Below are 17,458 nucleotides of genomic sequence, written 5' to 3' on the forward strand. Positions count from 1 at the left end.
ACTGTATTTAAATTCACTGATTTCCTTTATATGAACTGTAACTCAGTAAAATCTTTTAAGTTGTTACATGTAGCATTTATGGCTTAGATTTTAAGGTTTAAAAGAAATGTGATTTTGAGAGCGAAAACCTGAAACAAAATGGGAAAAGAGAACTGGAAAACCAAAACCTTTAATTATTTTTTCTAGATAATGTGGGCTATTTACTTAATTTGTCTGTTTAAATAAAATATATAATTTAAAGAACAAACATTGTGGCAATTCATATCTTGCAGCAAAACTGTAAATACGACTTTAATCTCAAGAGAATGTTAAAACAGTTTTAATGTTCTCTGACATAGACATAGACAATATCCAAAACAACTAACAATACATTGAATTCATACATTTTCAGCAATACAAATTGTAAAAGTCTATACCACAACTAATTTTTACAGCTTGGAGGTAAACTCGAAAAAGTAATCAATCATTTCACTGTGTATTTCAGATGGAGTCAAGTCATTAGAATGTACCAAAATAGAGCTCCTTCTGGGAAAAAAAGTAGCCCAGGAGAGCAAGCACCCCCAGACCCCCTGACTCGGGGATGCCTGGTTGGCTACGTTTTCTATTTGGTTGCCTACTCTATGTAGTTGTGCAGAACACTGCCAAAATGTACCTACAGTCTCTAGGCTTCCTCTGTGTACTTTCTGTTGGTGAACTCTGCTTCGATAAGGGGTTCAAAGCTGTGTTTCCTACACTGTTGCAAGTAGAGCACCAGGACGAGTAGAAGAACCAGGGCACCCAGGAAAACACCACCCAGACTGGAGCCCATCACAAACACGATTCCACCGTCTGTAGCTGAGGAAGGGAGAGAAGAAGAGATTTAATGCAACAAGATCTTTATCAAAGTGTTCTTATTTCATTGACCTGCAAATAAAACAAGCACAAGTCGATGACGATTATTTAATTGCAAAAGTTATCTGTGAAATCACCAACCATCGAGTTCAATGGCATAAGAATATCCCAGTTGATCAGAAGCCACGTAAATCTCCTCGTTGGTCACAGGAGGGAAGAATGGCACCATGTTATAATGTCTGTTGTGACCAATGGGAGCCATCTCATCTGGGAAGCTGGAGTTGGGTGGAACAGACTTTCTCATCCACTCATCAAAAATGGCGTCAGTGAAAGCATGGAGCACCTATAGAGAGAGAGAGAGAGAGAGAGAGAGAGAGGAGAGAGAGAGAGAGAGAGAGAGAGAGAGAGAGAGAGAGAGAGAGAGAGAGAGAGAGAGAGAGAGAGAGAGAGAGTTATGTAACTGTAAAACATTGTTGCATTGTCTGCACAGATCTGACCAACTACCAATTCTTTACATTATCTCACCTGACAGTCAAATACATGGACTCATAGGCAACCACGTCATAACTCTACCTACATGTATATATTACTTCAATTACTAACCGGTGTCCGCACACATTGACTCTGTACCAGTACCCCCTGTATATAGCCTCAATATTGTTATTTTCCGGCTGCTCTTTGATTATTTATGCTGCAGTAGTTTATGTGTCGGGGGGCTAGGGTCATTTTGTTATATCTGGAGTACTTCTCCTGTCCTATTCGGTGTCCTGTGTGAATTTAAGTGTGCTCTCTCTAATTCTCTCTTTCTCTCTTTCTTTCTCTCTCTCGGAGGACCTAAGCCCTAGGACCATGTCTCAGGACTACCTGACATGATGACTCCTTGCTGTCCCCAGTCCACCTGGCCGTGCTGCTGCTCCAGTTTCAACTGTTCTGCCTTATTATTATTGGACCATGCTGGTCATTTATGAACATTTGAACATCTTGGCCATGTTCTGTTATAATCTCCCCCCGGCACAGCAAGAAGAGGACCGGCCACCCCACATAGCCTGGTTCCTCTCTAGGTTTCTTCCTAGGTTTTGTCCTTTCTAGGGAGTTTTTCGAAGCCACCGTGCTTCTACACCTGCATTGCTTGCTGTTTGGGGTTTTAGGCTGGGTTTCTGTACAGCACTTTGAGATATCAGCTGATGTACGGAGGGCTATATGAATAAATTTGATTTGATTAGATTTGATTATTTGTTACTTTTATTTCTTATTTTTCTTGAGGTATTTTTCTTAACTGCATTGTTGGTTAAGGGCTTGTAAGTAAGCATTTCACTGTAAAGTCTACACCTGTTGTATTCGGCGCATGTGACAAATACAATTTGATTTGATTTGATTTGAAATAGATAATTACCAGAAAGATGGGGTCATTGGCTGCAGAGTGAGACCGAGCGCTGGTTCCACTGAGGAAGGAGTGGACCAGGTTGTGCAGGTTGTTAACTGTGGAGTCAAGCTCTGCCTCGCCATCTGGCTTGTCATAGCCTTCGAGAGCATTCCTGTAAAGGAGACAAAGTATATTTGGAAGTCAGAAACAATGCTATTTAGAGACCCTATTTAGAGAGTTAATTCAACTTGACCTCATAGAATTTCACCATGTAGGTGAATGTGTAAGGTCCCAGGTCAATGTGAACAGTTTAGGTTGCCTGAAGCTGAAGGTAGAGTTAGTATAGTAGGGAGCGTTGTCAAAGTCTCTGAGGTTTAGACAGCTCCTGACATCATTCATGGTCGGCAGACTCATGTTGGTTCTCGCTCCTCCCATCTGACCTCTCCTTATACGTCCCTCACTGGTCCCATTACACAGAGTGACCAGGCGGTTATATTCATCCAAGCTGGGGAGGGGAAAAGATTCAAGAAAGCAACATTTAAGGACAATGAGTCTGGTACAAAACACATGATGAACATGTAACCAGTAGTATAACAAACAGCATACGTGCACCAAGCATAACCAGCACAGGTATATTATATACACTACCGTTCAACAGTTTGGGGTCACTGAGAAATGTCCTTGTTTTTGAAATAAAAAATAAATAAATTGTCCATTAAAATAACATCAAATTGATCAGAAATACAGTGCAGACATTGTTAATGTTGTAAATTACTATTGTAGCTGGAAACGGTTGATTTTTTAGGGAATATCTACATAGGCGTACAGAGGCCCATTATCAGCAACCATCACTCCTGTGTTCCAATGGCACGTTGTGTTAGCTAATCCAAGTTTATAATTTTAAAAGTCTAATTGATTATTCGAAAACGCTTTTACAATGATGTTAGCACAACATTTTGTGCTGATGTTGTGCTGATTAAAGAAGCAATACAACTGGCCTTCTTTAGTCTAGTTGAGTATCTGGAGCGTCAGCATTTGTGGGTTCGATTACAGGCTCAAAATGGCCAGAAACAAAGGACTTTCTTCTGAAACTCGTCAACCTATTCTTGTTCTGAGAAATGAAGGCTATTCTATGCGAGAAATTGCCAAGAACCTGAAAACGTTGACAGTGGTGTTTTGCGCATACTATTTAATGAAGCTGACAGTTGAGGACTTGTGAGGCATCTGTTTCTCAAACTAGACACTAATGTACTTGTCCTCTTGCTCAGTTGTGCACCGGGGTCTCCCACTCCTTTTTCTATTCTGGTTAGAGCCCGTTTGCGCTGTTCTGTGAAGGGAGTAGTACACAGCGTTGTATGAGATCTTCAGTTTTTTGGCCATTTTTCACATGGAATAGCCTTCATTTCTCAGAACAAGAATAGACTGATGAGTTTCAGAAGAAAGGTCTTTGTTTCTGGCCATTTTGAGCCTGTAAACAATCCCACACATTCTCCAGATACTCAACTAGTCTAAAGAAGGTTTTATTGCTTCTTTAATCAGCACAACAGTTTTCAGCTGTGCTAACATCATTGCAAAAGGGTTTTCTAATGATCAATTAGCCTTTTAAAATGGTCATCTTGGATTAGCTAACACAACGTGCCATTGGAACACAGGAGTGATGGTTGCTGATAATGGGCCTCTGTACGCCTATGTAGATATTCCATAAAAGATCAACCGTTTCCAGCTACAATAGTAATTTACGACATTAACAATGTCTACATTGTATTTCTGATCAATTTGATGTTATTTTAAATGGACAAAAAAATGTGCTTTTCTTTCATAAACACAATACATTTCTAAGTGGTAGTGTGCATACTGGGCTGGTTTCGGAGACATTAATTACAACTGATTAAAAAGCACTTTCAATGGAAATCCTTCAGTAAACATGCATTTTAGTCCAGGACTAGGCTTAATCTGTTTCACACAATGTTTTAAACACATTTCTGTCCAACAGCGCACCTGTCACACACCACCCCCCAATTGGAGAACCTGGACTGGTTACTGATGAGGGAGGAGTCATCTGGGTTGTGCCCCCCCAGGAGAGAGTCTGTACAGACGTCACACTCAGTCTGCCCTGTGGTGAAGTTCCAGAATGGAACAGCAAAGTTCTCATTGCCAGTCAGTCTCTGCAGCAGAGAGGATCGTTTTACTTTTATTTTCTTCAATGTTTGAGGCTATTTTGTTCTTCATGTCCTCAGCTTTCAAATCCACTCTTACCTGCAGGTCTCTCTCCAGACTAAGGAGGTGGTATCTGTGCCAGGTGACGAATGCTGGTCCTTTGTGGGAGAAGTCAATGGCCTTGAAGGGACGACCTGGACCTACAGAAGAAACAAATCAGGTGGTTTATGAGCAACGTTTGAATGTTCTCTTCTGCTAGCTTTCTAGTACATAGAGAGTCATATATAACTCAGAACATGTAAGTAACGTAGCAAGTGAGTCATTTATAACATTTGTCTTTCATTTTCAACCAAAAAGGAATTAGTTTGAAGGTTGAATATAATTTAATAATGTATTGATATTATTTTTTGAATCTATAAACTTATGACTTCAGAAAATAATGCATTGGTGTTTTACCTAAAAGTGTGTCTCTGACAGAGTAGTAGTGCTGCCACGTAAAGAAGTCGTAGATGGAGATGTTGGAGAACTGGGGCTGGGTTCCATTGGGCCCCAACAGGGCCAGCCAGTGCTGTGTGGCAATGACATAGTCTGGGTGGGTGGTGTTCTTGGCCCGGTCCAACACATCCAGGAACTCCTGGAGCTCAGCTGGAGTCAGAGAGTGGATGTTCTTCCTCACAGTCAAAGCCACCAAAGTTACCTAGACACAGGGAGGGAATATAGAGCATAGTTTATAGCTATACTGCAAAACATACTAATACACTTTTTACATAGAATTTTAACTTGAAGTTAGAAATGTCATGCGTGTGTAAGAAATGTAATAAAATGCAGATATCTTAAAAGTGTACAGTTTAACATTTTCAACGTTATAATTTCATTAGTTACTGAAGCACCTGCAAGTTTGATTAAAACATGTAGTTGGCCACCTTTCACGGTCATCTCAGTTTCTCATTGGAATTGGTCCACCCCAGGGTTTGGTGTCCTCATCCAGATAAAAGTCCACACACGTTAGCAGGATCAGACCCGAGGGCAGGGCAGCACTGCTTTGAGACGATCCCTTCTACTGTGCTACACACTCGAGGAAACTGAGCCTCTGTAGAACCAGGCCATGTCACAAAACAGACCAACCCTAGCACAAGAGCTCTCATTGTCTCTTTCACACTGCTGTAATCTTCTACTTTCACCCTAAAAAATGCATATGTACACCAGTTCCCAGCAATGATGTGGTCAATAAGTTCCAATAAGACACAGAGATTAAACTAATTCGAGGTGATGGTGTTTGTCTTTCCCATTTTCCAGAAAATGAAACTTCAAGGTTCACTTTGGAATTTCCGATCCATTTCGTTTGATGACAGATAGCATTGACAGTGGGCTGTAGGCCTACAAGAAATTAAACCGCTCTTTCCCGGAATAATTATCCAACTAAGATTTCTAGGGACAAGTGATACAAATACCCACACAGTGTCTTTAAGAGCCCAGATCACAATGTTGTCAGTATGTTTGCACAATGCTCGCCCTCAAATAAAAATCACGTTGTAGCAGATGAGATGCACAGTAACAGAAAAATAAAAAAATATTGGCCCTCCATGACAATTTGTGATTTTTTTTTCTCATATCATTAATCTGATACCCATTCCCACCCACAGAGATACCACAGTAGCGAGCTATATTACACCATTCACACCACGCTCAACTCTACCACTGCTTTCTAAGACTGCCCTCTGGTAACAGGTATGAACTTCAACCTCAACTTTGGTGCCTTTACTGCAAAAATGCATAATTCAGTAGGAGTTTCATCATAAACAATTTGAACGTTTGAAAAAACTTTTATCATCTAGGTCTACCTTTCTCTGTTTACTGTTATCTGGTCTTCACTGTTTAACATATGGAACTGTACATGTAAATATCTGAGGAAGGGTTTGTTTGATTTTACAATTGACATCATCCAATGGATGACTGACCTTTAATGTACTGTACTCTACAACAGTATGGGACTAGTCACACTGGAATCCTCTCATAGATCCCTAAGGATCAATGGATGATTGACCTTTAATGTACTGTACTCTACAACGGTATGGGACTAGTCACACTGGAATCCTCTCATAGATCCCTAAGGAGCTCTTTTGACATCATGTGTTCAACTGAATGTTTCCCCAAACCTCCATGAGTATGCACTTTTTTAACAAAACAACTTTAGACACTGTGTATATGTTTCTCATTGTGTATCTTTTCATACAGTATACACGTTATATGCTGTTTATAAATGCATTACCAATTTCCTTACATCTAGAAGTACAGTTTCAAGATATATCTCTCCAAAAACAATCACATTTTCTTGGCCAAAAAAAGCATCAATAAATCCTGCTTGTTTAACATTCATTTCAATAGATCATTGAATGAATTACGACTGAAGCTTGTCGTGAAAAAGGAACTTTGTGTCACATAGACCCCCGAAGCCTCCACATGGGGGTGCTAGAGAGCCATCTTTGGGGCAGAATCAGCTCCTTGAAACACTATGGCGGCAAGTGTTCTTGAAAATAAGTATTTGTGGTTATGTACAGTGGTATGAATTCTTATGTGCTGCTTGTCACTGTCCAGCACTCCATTGTTACAAGGTAATATGAAATCATTTTGTGCTGCTATTTTTTATTTTACCCTTATTTAACTGGGCAAGTCAATTAAGAACAAATTCTCATTTTCCATGACAGTCTAGGAACAGTGGGTTAACTGCCTGTTCAGGGGCAGAACGACAGATTTGTACCTTGTCAGCTCGGGGATATGAACTTGCAAACTTTCGGTTACTAGTCCAACACTCTAACCACTAGGCTACCCTGCTATAGCTTTTAGAAAGTAGCAGTAGATGCAGGTAAATGGGTTCTATTCAAACTTAAAATTGTATACATCGTTTTTCTGAGATTTGGCACCTACCGATACCTAAACTGTCCCTGATGTCCTGACATTACAGAAAATTCTAAGAAAACACAGGAATACTCAGAAAGTGTTTTTAGGACCTATTATGAGCACAAGAATGATGATGATTCCTAGAAATGGAATGATCAGTTCTTGAAAATCACGCCTTGTGTCTTTCATTCGTTTTTTTGTGGCAGAAAAGTAGCAGAAGGAGGTGCAATTGAAACATCATCTGCCATATGAAAAGGAAGATTCCATAAGCATTTGGACAGAGAAAACCCAGTATGGCCCTTATATTGGTCTCCCTCTGCTCACAATCTTTTTTTGGGATACATATACTCCATTCTATCAAAAAGCATGCTTCTATTGTGTATATGCGAATCCCCTTTAAAATTGTAGATGAGGAAGTATTGGTTTTATCCTTTCCATTTGTTCCACCTAATTCCCATTATTAATTTATTATTACCCTTTGATTTTGCACTGAGTGATTGGACATTGTATGAGAACAATTTGAGCGCTGTTGATTTTTCGAGTTGCTAATTGCACCGGCGTGGAATATGCATGCAGTGTGTTGTCGTCTTTTGTTTGGGAGACAATGTTGCCCGGTTGTGTTGAGAGTCCTCTGTATCAGCCCCAATGGAAGTGGCACTGTTCTAAAATGGAAAGTTCCAAATGAAAGGCCAGCGTTGCGTGAAGGGAAAGTGCTGCTCAGCCTTTGAAGTGCTGCAAATTGACATTCTCCTTTAATAACATTTCAAAAGATATCACAGGAGGTAATGTGTTTAATTTGTGAAATGATCTACTCATTACCATGTTGATGGCAAAATGTACCCATTTCCTTAATGGCTATGTGAATATTATGTGTTGTGCTCTGCACACATTTCAAGGAATATAATGTGTTGGTTGGAAGAAAGAGGGTCTTTTCTAATGGTAATGGAGAGCACAGCTTCATTCATTGAAAACAGAGCTCAGTTGTCTGAAAACGGGAAGAACTGATTGGAGCAACAGCTGAATCATCTGATTTAAACCAGCACTCTGAACAGAGAGGAAGAAGTGAGAGGAGAGATAACTGAGGACAAAATCTGTCTTCTCCAGCAGATGGGGTTCTTAAATTTTTATTTCACCAAAGAGAGGAGTTTTTGTATGGAGGTCAATGTGAGAGTGTCGAATTTGTTTGACAAAATATTTAAGGGCTTATTTGATCGAATAGAAGTTTCGTAGTGATAAGATTGTTACAAGACTACTGATATAAGAAGGATGCGTGACAACCTGGCATCTTTGAAAAAACAACAACAACTTTATATCAGAGTTGTGCCTGGTCATCACAAGTTACCACAATCACAAAGTCATAAACCTCGCATATTTCTACAATTTATTTTCAGAAAATTTGATTTTAAACCTAATCCTTACCTTAAACACACTGCTAACCGTATGCCTCCATAACCTTAAATTAAGACCAAAAAGCAACTTTTTGTTTTCATAAATTTTTACGATTTAGACAATTTTGACTTTGTGGCTGTGGTAATTAGTGTACATTTAGGCAATGATTTTTCATTGGCAAGATTAGAAGACTTAGCCATGACATGCCGGCAACAAACACTACACAACCAAGTATATCGGACCAAATTATGAAAAACAAGCACTATAATATTGAATTCTGTAAAGTGAGTGTGGAAGAGGTAAAAAATAATATTCTCTGTCAACAATGACAAGCCACTGGGTCCTAACAATTTTGATGGGAAATTACTGAGGATAATAGTGGATGATATTGCCACCCCTATTTGACATATTTTCACTTTAAGTCTACTAGAAAGTGTGTGCCCCCAGGCTTGAAGGGAAGCAAATGTCATTCCCCTGCCTAAGAATAGTAATGCCCCCTTTACTGGCTCAAATAGCCAACCAATCAGCCTGTTACCAACCCTTAGTAAACTTTTGGACAACATTGTATTTGACCAGATACAATTCTATTTTACAGTAAACAATTTGACAACAAACTTTCAGCATGCTTATGGGGAAGGACATTCAACAAGCACTTACACACATGACTGATGATTGGCTGAGAGAAATTGATGATAAAAATGATTGTGAGGGCTGTTTAGTTAGACTTCAGTGCGGCTTTTGACATTATCAATCATAGTCTGCTGCTGGAAAAACATATGTGTTATGGCTTTACACCCCCTGCTATATTGTGGATAAGATTTATCTGTCTAACAGAACACAGAGAGTGTTCTTTAATGGAAGTCTCCAACATAATACAGGTAGAATAAGGAATTCCCCAGGGCAGCTGTCTAGGCCCCTTAATTTTTTCAATCTTTACTAATGACATGCCACTGGCATTGAGTAAAGCCAGTGTGTCTATGTATGCGGATGACTCAACACTACATGTTAGCTACTACAGCGACTGAAATGACTGCCACACTTAACAAAGAGCTGCAGTTAGTTCTACAGTGGGTGGCAAGGAATAAGTTAGTCCTAAATATTTCTAAAACTTCTAAAGCATTGTATTTGGGACAAATCATAATTTAAAACCTAAACCTCAACTAAATCCTGTAATAAATCATGTGGAAATTTAGCAAGTTGATGCGACTAAACTGCTTGGAGTAACCTTGGATTGTAAACTGTCATGGTCAAAACATATTGATACAACAGTAGCTAAGATGGGGAGAAGTCTGTCCATAATAAAGCTCTGCTCTACCTTCTTAACAGCACTATCAACAAGGCAGGTCTTACAAGCCCTAGTTTTGTCGCACCTGGACTACTGTTCAGCAAGGCTGGCCCTTGGATGTACACAGAGAGCTAATATTATTAATATGCATGTCAATCTCTCCTGGCTCAAAGTGGAGGAAAGATTGACTTCATCACTAATTGTATGCACAAGCTGTCTGTTACAACTAATGGCACACAGCTCTGACACCCATGTATATACCCACAAGACATGCCACAAGAGGTCTCTTGACAGTTCCCAAGTCCAAAACAGACTATGGGAGGCTCACAGTAGTACATAGAGTCATGACTACATGGAACTCTATTCCACATCAGGTAACTGATGCAAGCAGTAAAATTTGATTTAAAAACAGATAAAAATACACCTTATAAAACAGTGGAACTGTTAAGCAACACAAGCATAGGCACAGACACATGCATACACACACACTATAACATACGCATTATATACACACACGTACACATGGATTTTGTACTGTAGATATGTGGTAATGGTGCCTGAGAGCGCACAGTGTGTTGTGAATATATTGTAATGTTTCAAATGTTTTAAGAAATTGTATAAACTGCATTAATGTTGCTGGACCCCTGGAAGAGTAGCTGCTGCCTTAGAAGCAGTTAATGGAGATCAATAATAAATACAGCCAGCACCTACAGTCTAACTGGAGGAGCAGCTGTGTCCTTTGATTTGAACCAGCCCTCTAATGGGCTGGTTGCAGTACGTCTAATTGACTTCAGGGGGCAGTATTGTGTTTCTGGTCTTTGTTCAGAGGCATGATCGACCAAGCCAAACACACCATGAAATAACCTGGGTATGGAAAGCTTTGTACTTAAACTGCCAAATTTGTCAAATTACAACCATGCCAGGTAATGATTTACTGTATATTGCCTATACATCGAACTGGGTGGCGTAGCCTATAGATATAGGGGCCCAGTATAACATCTTAAACCATAATCCTTAAATGTGATATTTCATTTTTTTAATTAAAAAAAAATTCTAAAAACCTGTTTTTGCTTTGTCATGATGGGGTATAGTGTGTAGATTAATGAGGGAAATAGATTTTTAATCAATTTTAGAATACGGATGTACAGTAATAAGGACATATACAGAATGCTCTGTATATGGGGAACCTACAGTAGCATACATGCTCATTACATGCATATAAAGGGCCTAATTAGTCATCTGCCCCTTTGTACTGTTAGAGATGGAAATTAGAAATACAAAAAGACTTTGGGCACTTTTCAATCAGAATATATTAAAGTTGCATTATAGAGGGAGAAAAAGAGGGTTGAGTGGTTAAAGTTCTTGGCTGTTAATGCTCTTCTCACAAGCCCTGTCAAAATCCTATAACGCATGATCCTCTTTAAGTAAGCATTTAACCTCTGTTCCTCTGTCCCGGGTCTCAGGATCTTCCAAGCGCAGACAGAATTGTTCAACAATTACAGTATAACAAGGGAATAAAATATGGTATATTGTTTTGGAATTGACTGCTGAAAACAAAATGACTATTTTTCACTATGCCAATCGGAATATTGGCTAGACCATTCAGTGATTCTTTCTCCAGTGCTTCCCGCCCAACTGCTTCCTGCAGCTTACTGATTCCCATTTGAGCATAATGCAGGCATTAGAGGAGGCACAAGGCGGCCCTGATAAGTTACAAAGTGCTCCAGGGGTAAACCTCGTAAGAAGAGGTTTTGGAGTTATTTACAGTTATTTAAAAATGCATGGCTGGGGGAAGAGATTGGTTTTGCGGTTGATGCTTTGTACATAAAGCTAACACTACACATGTGGAGGGTGTTTAAGCTGAAAATGACCAGATGACAGTGTATGCTAATCGACTGATCACATGACCCGGGTGGAGACTATGACACAACAAAGGACAACCAGCCTACTGTCGGATGTTACCTACAAGACACAGGAGGCTGCTCAGGGGAGGACGGCTCATAATAATGGCCGGAACGGAGCAAATGGAATAGCATCAAACACCTGCAAACTATGTGTTTGATGTATTTGTTACCATTCCACTTATTGCGCTCCACGAGCCCGTTCTCCCCAATTAAGGTGCCACCAACCTCCCGTGCTACAAGAAACACAGGCTCTGCTTTTAAAATAGAAGGGAAATAAGAGACTAAAATGATAATTTCTTTTAAACATTTACATTTCAAATGAATAACTCTTTATTAAGTTGTGTGGAATCTTCTCTACAAATATGTTTTTGATTGTGAAATTCACATATTAAAACATTTGCCCCAAAATGCAAAACCTTAACAAAGGAGGTTAAAAGCAATGGATTTCTCTCTCACCATAATTGCTTTCTGTACAGTTGTTCAATTTGAAATGCTTTTAATTGCCGATCGAAAAGAAGAGAAAGCCATCAATGCGAAGGCTAAAGCATTCTCTCAGCAACAATGTGAAAGCTGAAGCATTCTCTCAGCAACAATGCGAAGGCTAAAGCATTCTCTCAGCAACAATGTGAAAACTGAAGCATTCTCTCAGCAACAATGTGAAAACTGAAGCATTCTCTCAGCTGCACAGGATGAGAGTATTCAAATGTAAGGGGCCAGATGATGAATGAGAAGAACCATGCTCTGAATACCCTTCTCTGTCCCCCTTTCACTCCCAGGCAAATCCAAGGCCTCTTCCTTACTCAGAGGGGCAGGCTTTCCTCTCTCAGATCAAACTTCCCCATTGCAACACTGTAGAATAAACACAGCCATCTGACAGCCTGGCTATATTTGACATGTATCTAGGCACTATTGAATGTTTCACTTTGCTGGCATTGAAACTGTTATAGAGTACATCTGTTATTGCACTTGATAGTATTTTTTGTGACACTATTCATGTCAACCCGTAAGACCATGTTGCTGCAGTGTGGTCTGTTCAGTGGATGCATTGAGATGGATCATCATGCTGCTGTACGGCCAGTCTTTACCATTCTGAGCCAGACCCAGACCATCTCTCCTCTCTGTCTCAACATTGAGGGAGGGACTACTGGGATCTCACGAGGCACAAAGCGGTCCATACCTGTGTCTTTGTAGGGCCAGCCTCATTGTGTCTGCCGTAGGTTTACCGGAGGGAGCAGGGGAACAAGTGGAGGGAAGATGGTGCACCTTTCAAAAACTTTCCACTACAGCTGGGAATTCAATTTTTTTCCTCAAAAGAGATTTATACATATTTAAACAAGCCCAAATGCTGATAGGAAGGTGGTTGAACAAATATTTGAATTGCAGAGGTAAACTATATGTAAATGCCATAATGTAATAGACTTGTAGTGCAAATCACACCATTTATCTTTCATTTTGCTTCCCCCCCCCCCCCCCCCATCCTCTTTCCTCCGTCTTAAAGGTGTATCAGAGATATGCATTTAAGCATATTCAGAACACGGGGCGCGAAATTAAATGTGTGGCAGAGTGCGAAAAATATACAGCAGCTGGAGATGCCTTAAAAATAGTCCTTTATGCAGATGGAGGGGAGTGAAATCATTTGCAATGGGATGACCCTCTCTCTCTCTCTCTCTCTCTCCAAGCATTTCTCCCCTCACTGTTCTTCCCTTATCTAGCACTGTATCTTCCCTTTTTTCATTGAACTCGCCAGTTTGCTGCTAAGCAGCCTTGTAGATAAGGCAAAGTGGTACCAGGAGAGGACAGAAGGAGCTCAGTGGGCACATATCTATTGTACTTTCACCCAAGGCAATGGGCAGAATTGAACGGATTCCTTCCAACATATGTTTTTGCCAGATAAGTAAACAGTGTGTGTCGGAAATGAAAAAAAAATAAAAATGGAGAGAAAAAAAAGCATTTGCAATTTAATGACATTACAGCTCCCAGCTTAGCCCGCCGTGCTGTGAGGCGAAGAGCAGAGAAAGGCGAGAGCGGAAGAATGGAACCGGGTGTCATCAATGTTTTTTTTCTTCTTTTCCCTTGAAGAAGCAGCACTGAATTCTCCTTATTCTTTTCGTAGCCCGTCACTTCTCCATACCTTCCTGCTTTTTTCTCCTCTTTCCCATAGTTTTCTCTCTTTGTCAGAATGAAATTATAAATTATTTGAAATCAGAATTTTTTTTGTTGCCACCAGACCCTCTCTTACCTCAGATTTCTGGGGCAAGGAAAGACCCAGTCTGGTTGGAGTCGTCTTGTCTGTCTCTCGCTTTATCTCTTCATGTCTGTTTCTGTCTGGCTTCGTTAACGTACAGTGGCCAGCCAGCAGTCTCTGCACAATAAAACAGCAGTTTCTCCGTGTTGTCGTAACTTTCACACGTAATAGCAGCACAGCAAGTGGGAAAGTAAGAGGAAAAAAATAACCTTAGCCTCTACGTTTCTGAAGAACTAAAAGATGGTCACCTGTAAAGATTCAGTGATTTCCTCTTTCTTCCTTGACCATGTGCTAATGTGATGACAAGTTTGGAGACCTAAGCGAAAGGCATTGCATGCCAGGGCACTTTTTGGCACTGGCTTTAATCTGCTTTTGGTATTAACTCAGCTAACCGGTTTGTTAGAGTACGGATCAATCACTCGCTCATTATTTTTTACAAGAAAGCTTTATATTCCAGACGCTTTCCTGGTGTTGATCTCCCATTAACCATGCTATGTAAATGCACTGGCAATCCCTGTGTAAGGGATACGATGTCACCCCCCGGGCCCAGGCTTGCAGAAGCACGTAACCAAGAAGAAGGGGCAGGAAATTTGGGTCCGCTGTCTTCGCTAAAACTTGAATTTCAGGTTTCTGCTTAAACCCCCTGCTCTGCCATTCTCCTTTAAGGTATGTTTTGTTTAGTGATGTTATGTTTGAAATGTCAGCCCTGGAGCTGTCCAGCAAGTCAGGATTAGATTTTCTATTTATTTATTAGCTGCTGAAGAAGAAGCAGCTACTCTTCCTGGGGTCCAGGCAAAACACAGAACATGACTTAATACAGAACATGACATAATACAGAACATGACATAATACAGAACATGACATAATACAAAACGTGACGTAACACAGACCACGACACAACACTGAACATGACATAACACAGAACATGACATAACACAGAACATGACATAACACAGAACATGACATAACACAGAACATGACATAACACAGAACATGACATAATACAGAACATGACGTAATACAGAACATGACATAATACAGAACATGACATAACACAGAACATGACATAACACAGAACACTGACGGACAGGAACAGCAACACAAATCCAAACTAAGAACACCATGACCACTTGAAAAAAAATAACAAGAAAAACGAATAAATAAAAAATACTAAGAATAATGTGTGTGTAGTGTGTCCGTCTTTTCACAGTCCGCATTGTTCATTGAGGTGTTTTATCCGCTTTTTAAAAATTATTTTATTGTTTGCCTGAGTTACCTGAGGTGGAAGAGAATTCCATGTAGTCAATGCTCCTCTATACAGTACTGTGCATCTCCCAGACTCTGTTCTGGACTTGGAGACTGTGAACAGACCCTGATTGCTTGTCTTGTGGGGTATGTATGGGTTTTGATCTGTGTGTTAACTGGCTGAACAGACAATTCGGTACTTTCAGCACGCCAATATTTTTTCCAGGGTTTGGTAGTTTACTTTCGAAATGTAATCCGCTACATACCGGTCCAAAAATGTAATCAGTAGTGTAACTTTTGGATTACCCAAATTCAGTAACGTAATCTGATTACTTTCATTAACTTTTGAAATACTTTCCCTTAAGAGACACTAGAAGAAGACAAATAGGATCCATAAAGACCATTTTGTGTGTCCTCACAGTGGTCTTGTCACGACTTCCGCCGAAGTCGGGTCCTTGTTTGAGCGGTGCTCGGCGTCGCCGGTCTTCTAGCCATCGTCGATCCACATTTAATTTTCCATTTGTTTTGTCTTGTTTTTCCTCACACCTGATTTCAATTCCCTCATTTACTTGTTGTGTATTTAACCCTCTGTTCCCCACATGTCTTTGTGTTGGATTGTTTATTGTAGTGCTTTGTGCACGGTCCCCCTGGAGCGCACGTCGGGTTATTTTGTGCCCATGTACGCGTGTTGTTCCGGATGCCTTGGGTTTAAATCTCTGGTTATTACCAAGTTCTGCTCTCCTGCGCCTGACTTCTCTGCCGCCCATTACGCACCCCGCTACAGGCCTCTGACTTGTGGACAGACTCTCACGGCAGAACAAACTAGAACTTGCACGTTTTTTCAATGCTGATTTGAACGTCATTGAGAAAACAGAAAAGTGTCATAATGTATTTTTTTCTCTCTCGCAAGCATCGGCTCTGAATTTAAAAGTAATACAATAAGTATCTGTAATCTGATTACAGCTACCCCAACCCTGCTTCTTATAAAGACCAGCAGTGATGCAGTCAATCTGTCCTCCACTCTTAACCAGGAGAGACTGACCTGCATGTTATTGACATTGGCCCTCCGCGTACATTTGAGGGCCAGACATGCTGCTCCGTTCTAGGCCAGCTGCAGCTTTTTTAGGTCATTTTTCCACTCGCACCTTGACCATACAACTGGGCAATAGACAAGATGAGACTAAACCAGAGCTTGTCAGGACTAGTTTGGTCGCCTGTGATGTAAAAAATAACCCTGCCCTAATCAGAGGGTTCATGTTACCTCTGTAATTGCTGCTGTCCTTCACTATATTTACTGTATGGTTCTAGGGGGCTGGGCGTGGAATAGGCCTTCACTATATTTACTGTATGGTTCTAGGGGGCTGGGCGTGGAATAGGCCTTCACTATATTTACTGTATGGTTCTAGGGGGCTGGGCGTGGAATAGGCCTTCACTATATTTACTATATTGTTCCAGGGGCCTGGGCGTGGAATAGGCCTTCACTATATTGTTCCAGAGGGCTGTGTGAGGAATAGGCCTTCACTATATTTACTGTATTGTTCCAGGGGCCTGGGTGTGGAATAGGCCTTCACTATATTTACTGTATGGTTCTAGGGGGCTGGGTGAGGAATAGGCCTTCACTATATTTACTGTATGGTTCCAGGGGGCTGGGTGAGGAATAGGCCTTCACTATATTTACTGTATTGTTCCAGGGGGCTGGGTGAGGAATAGGCCTTCACTATATTTACTATATTGTTCCAGGAGGATGGGCGTGGAATAGGCCTTCACATTATTTATTGTATGGTTCCAAGGGGCTGGGTGAAGAAGAGGTCAGATAGGGTCAGAGTTGAGTGAAACAGATATGGGACTAAATAGAACATGAATGAATGGATCACTAAGTCAAAGGGTCATCTTGATAACATAATGGGATGACTACTACCCATTTTGTAGGCAACGTTGTTCAGGGGGGGAATGAAACTGCATGAAAAACTGATTATGCTAAGAATCCATCTACCTGAAATACCCAAGCAGTCAAGATGCATTGTACATCAAATTAGAGAGACATATTCCAACATGTCTACATGCTGTACACCAACCAACAAACAAAACGTGGCACAGTTGAAGCCGGAAGTTTACATACACTTAGGTTGGAGTCACTTAAA

General features: G+C 40.5%; 1 pseudogene; it reads right to left on the reverse strand.

The window, feature by feature from the left end:
• Positions 1-447: 447 nt before the first annotated feature.
• LOC139380314 (L-dopachrome tautomerase-like) lies at positions 448-5,496 on the reverse strand (annotated as a pseudogene).
• Positions 5,497-17,458: the final 11,962 nt, after the last annotated feature.

This window comes from Oncorhynchus clarkii, chromosome 22, assembly GCF_045791955.1.
Source record: "Oncorhynchus clarkii lewisi isolate Uvic-CL-2024 chromosome 22, UVic_Ocla_1.0, whole genome shotgun sequence".
Taxonomy (NCBI): domain Eukaryota; kingdom Metazoa; phylum Chordata; class Actinopteri; order Salmoniformes; family Salmonidae; genus Oncorhynchus; species Oncorhynchus clarkii.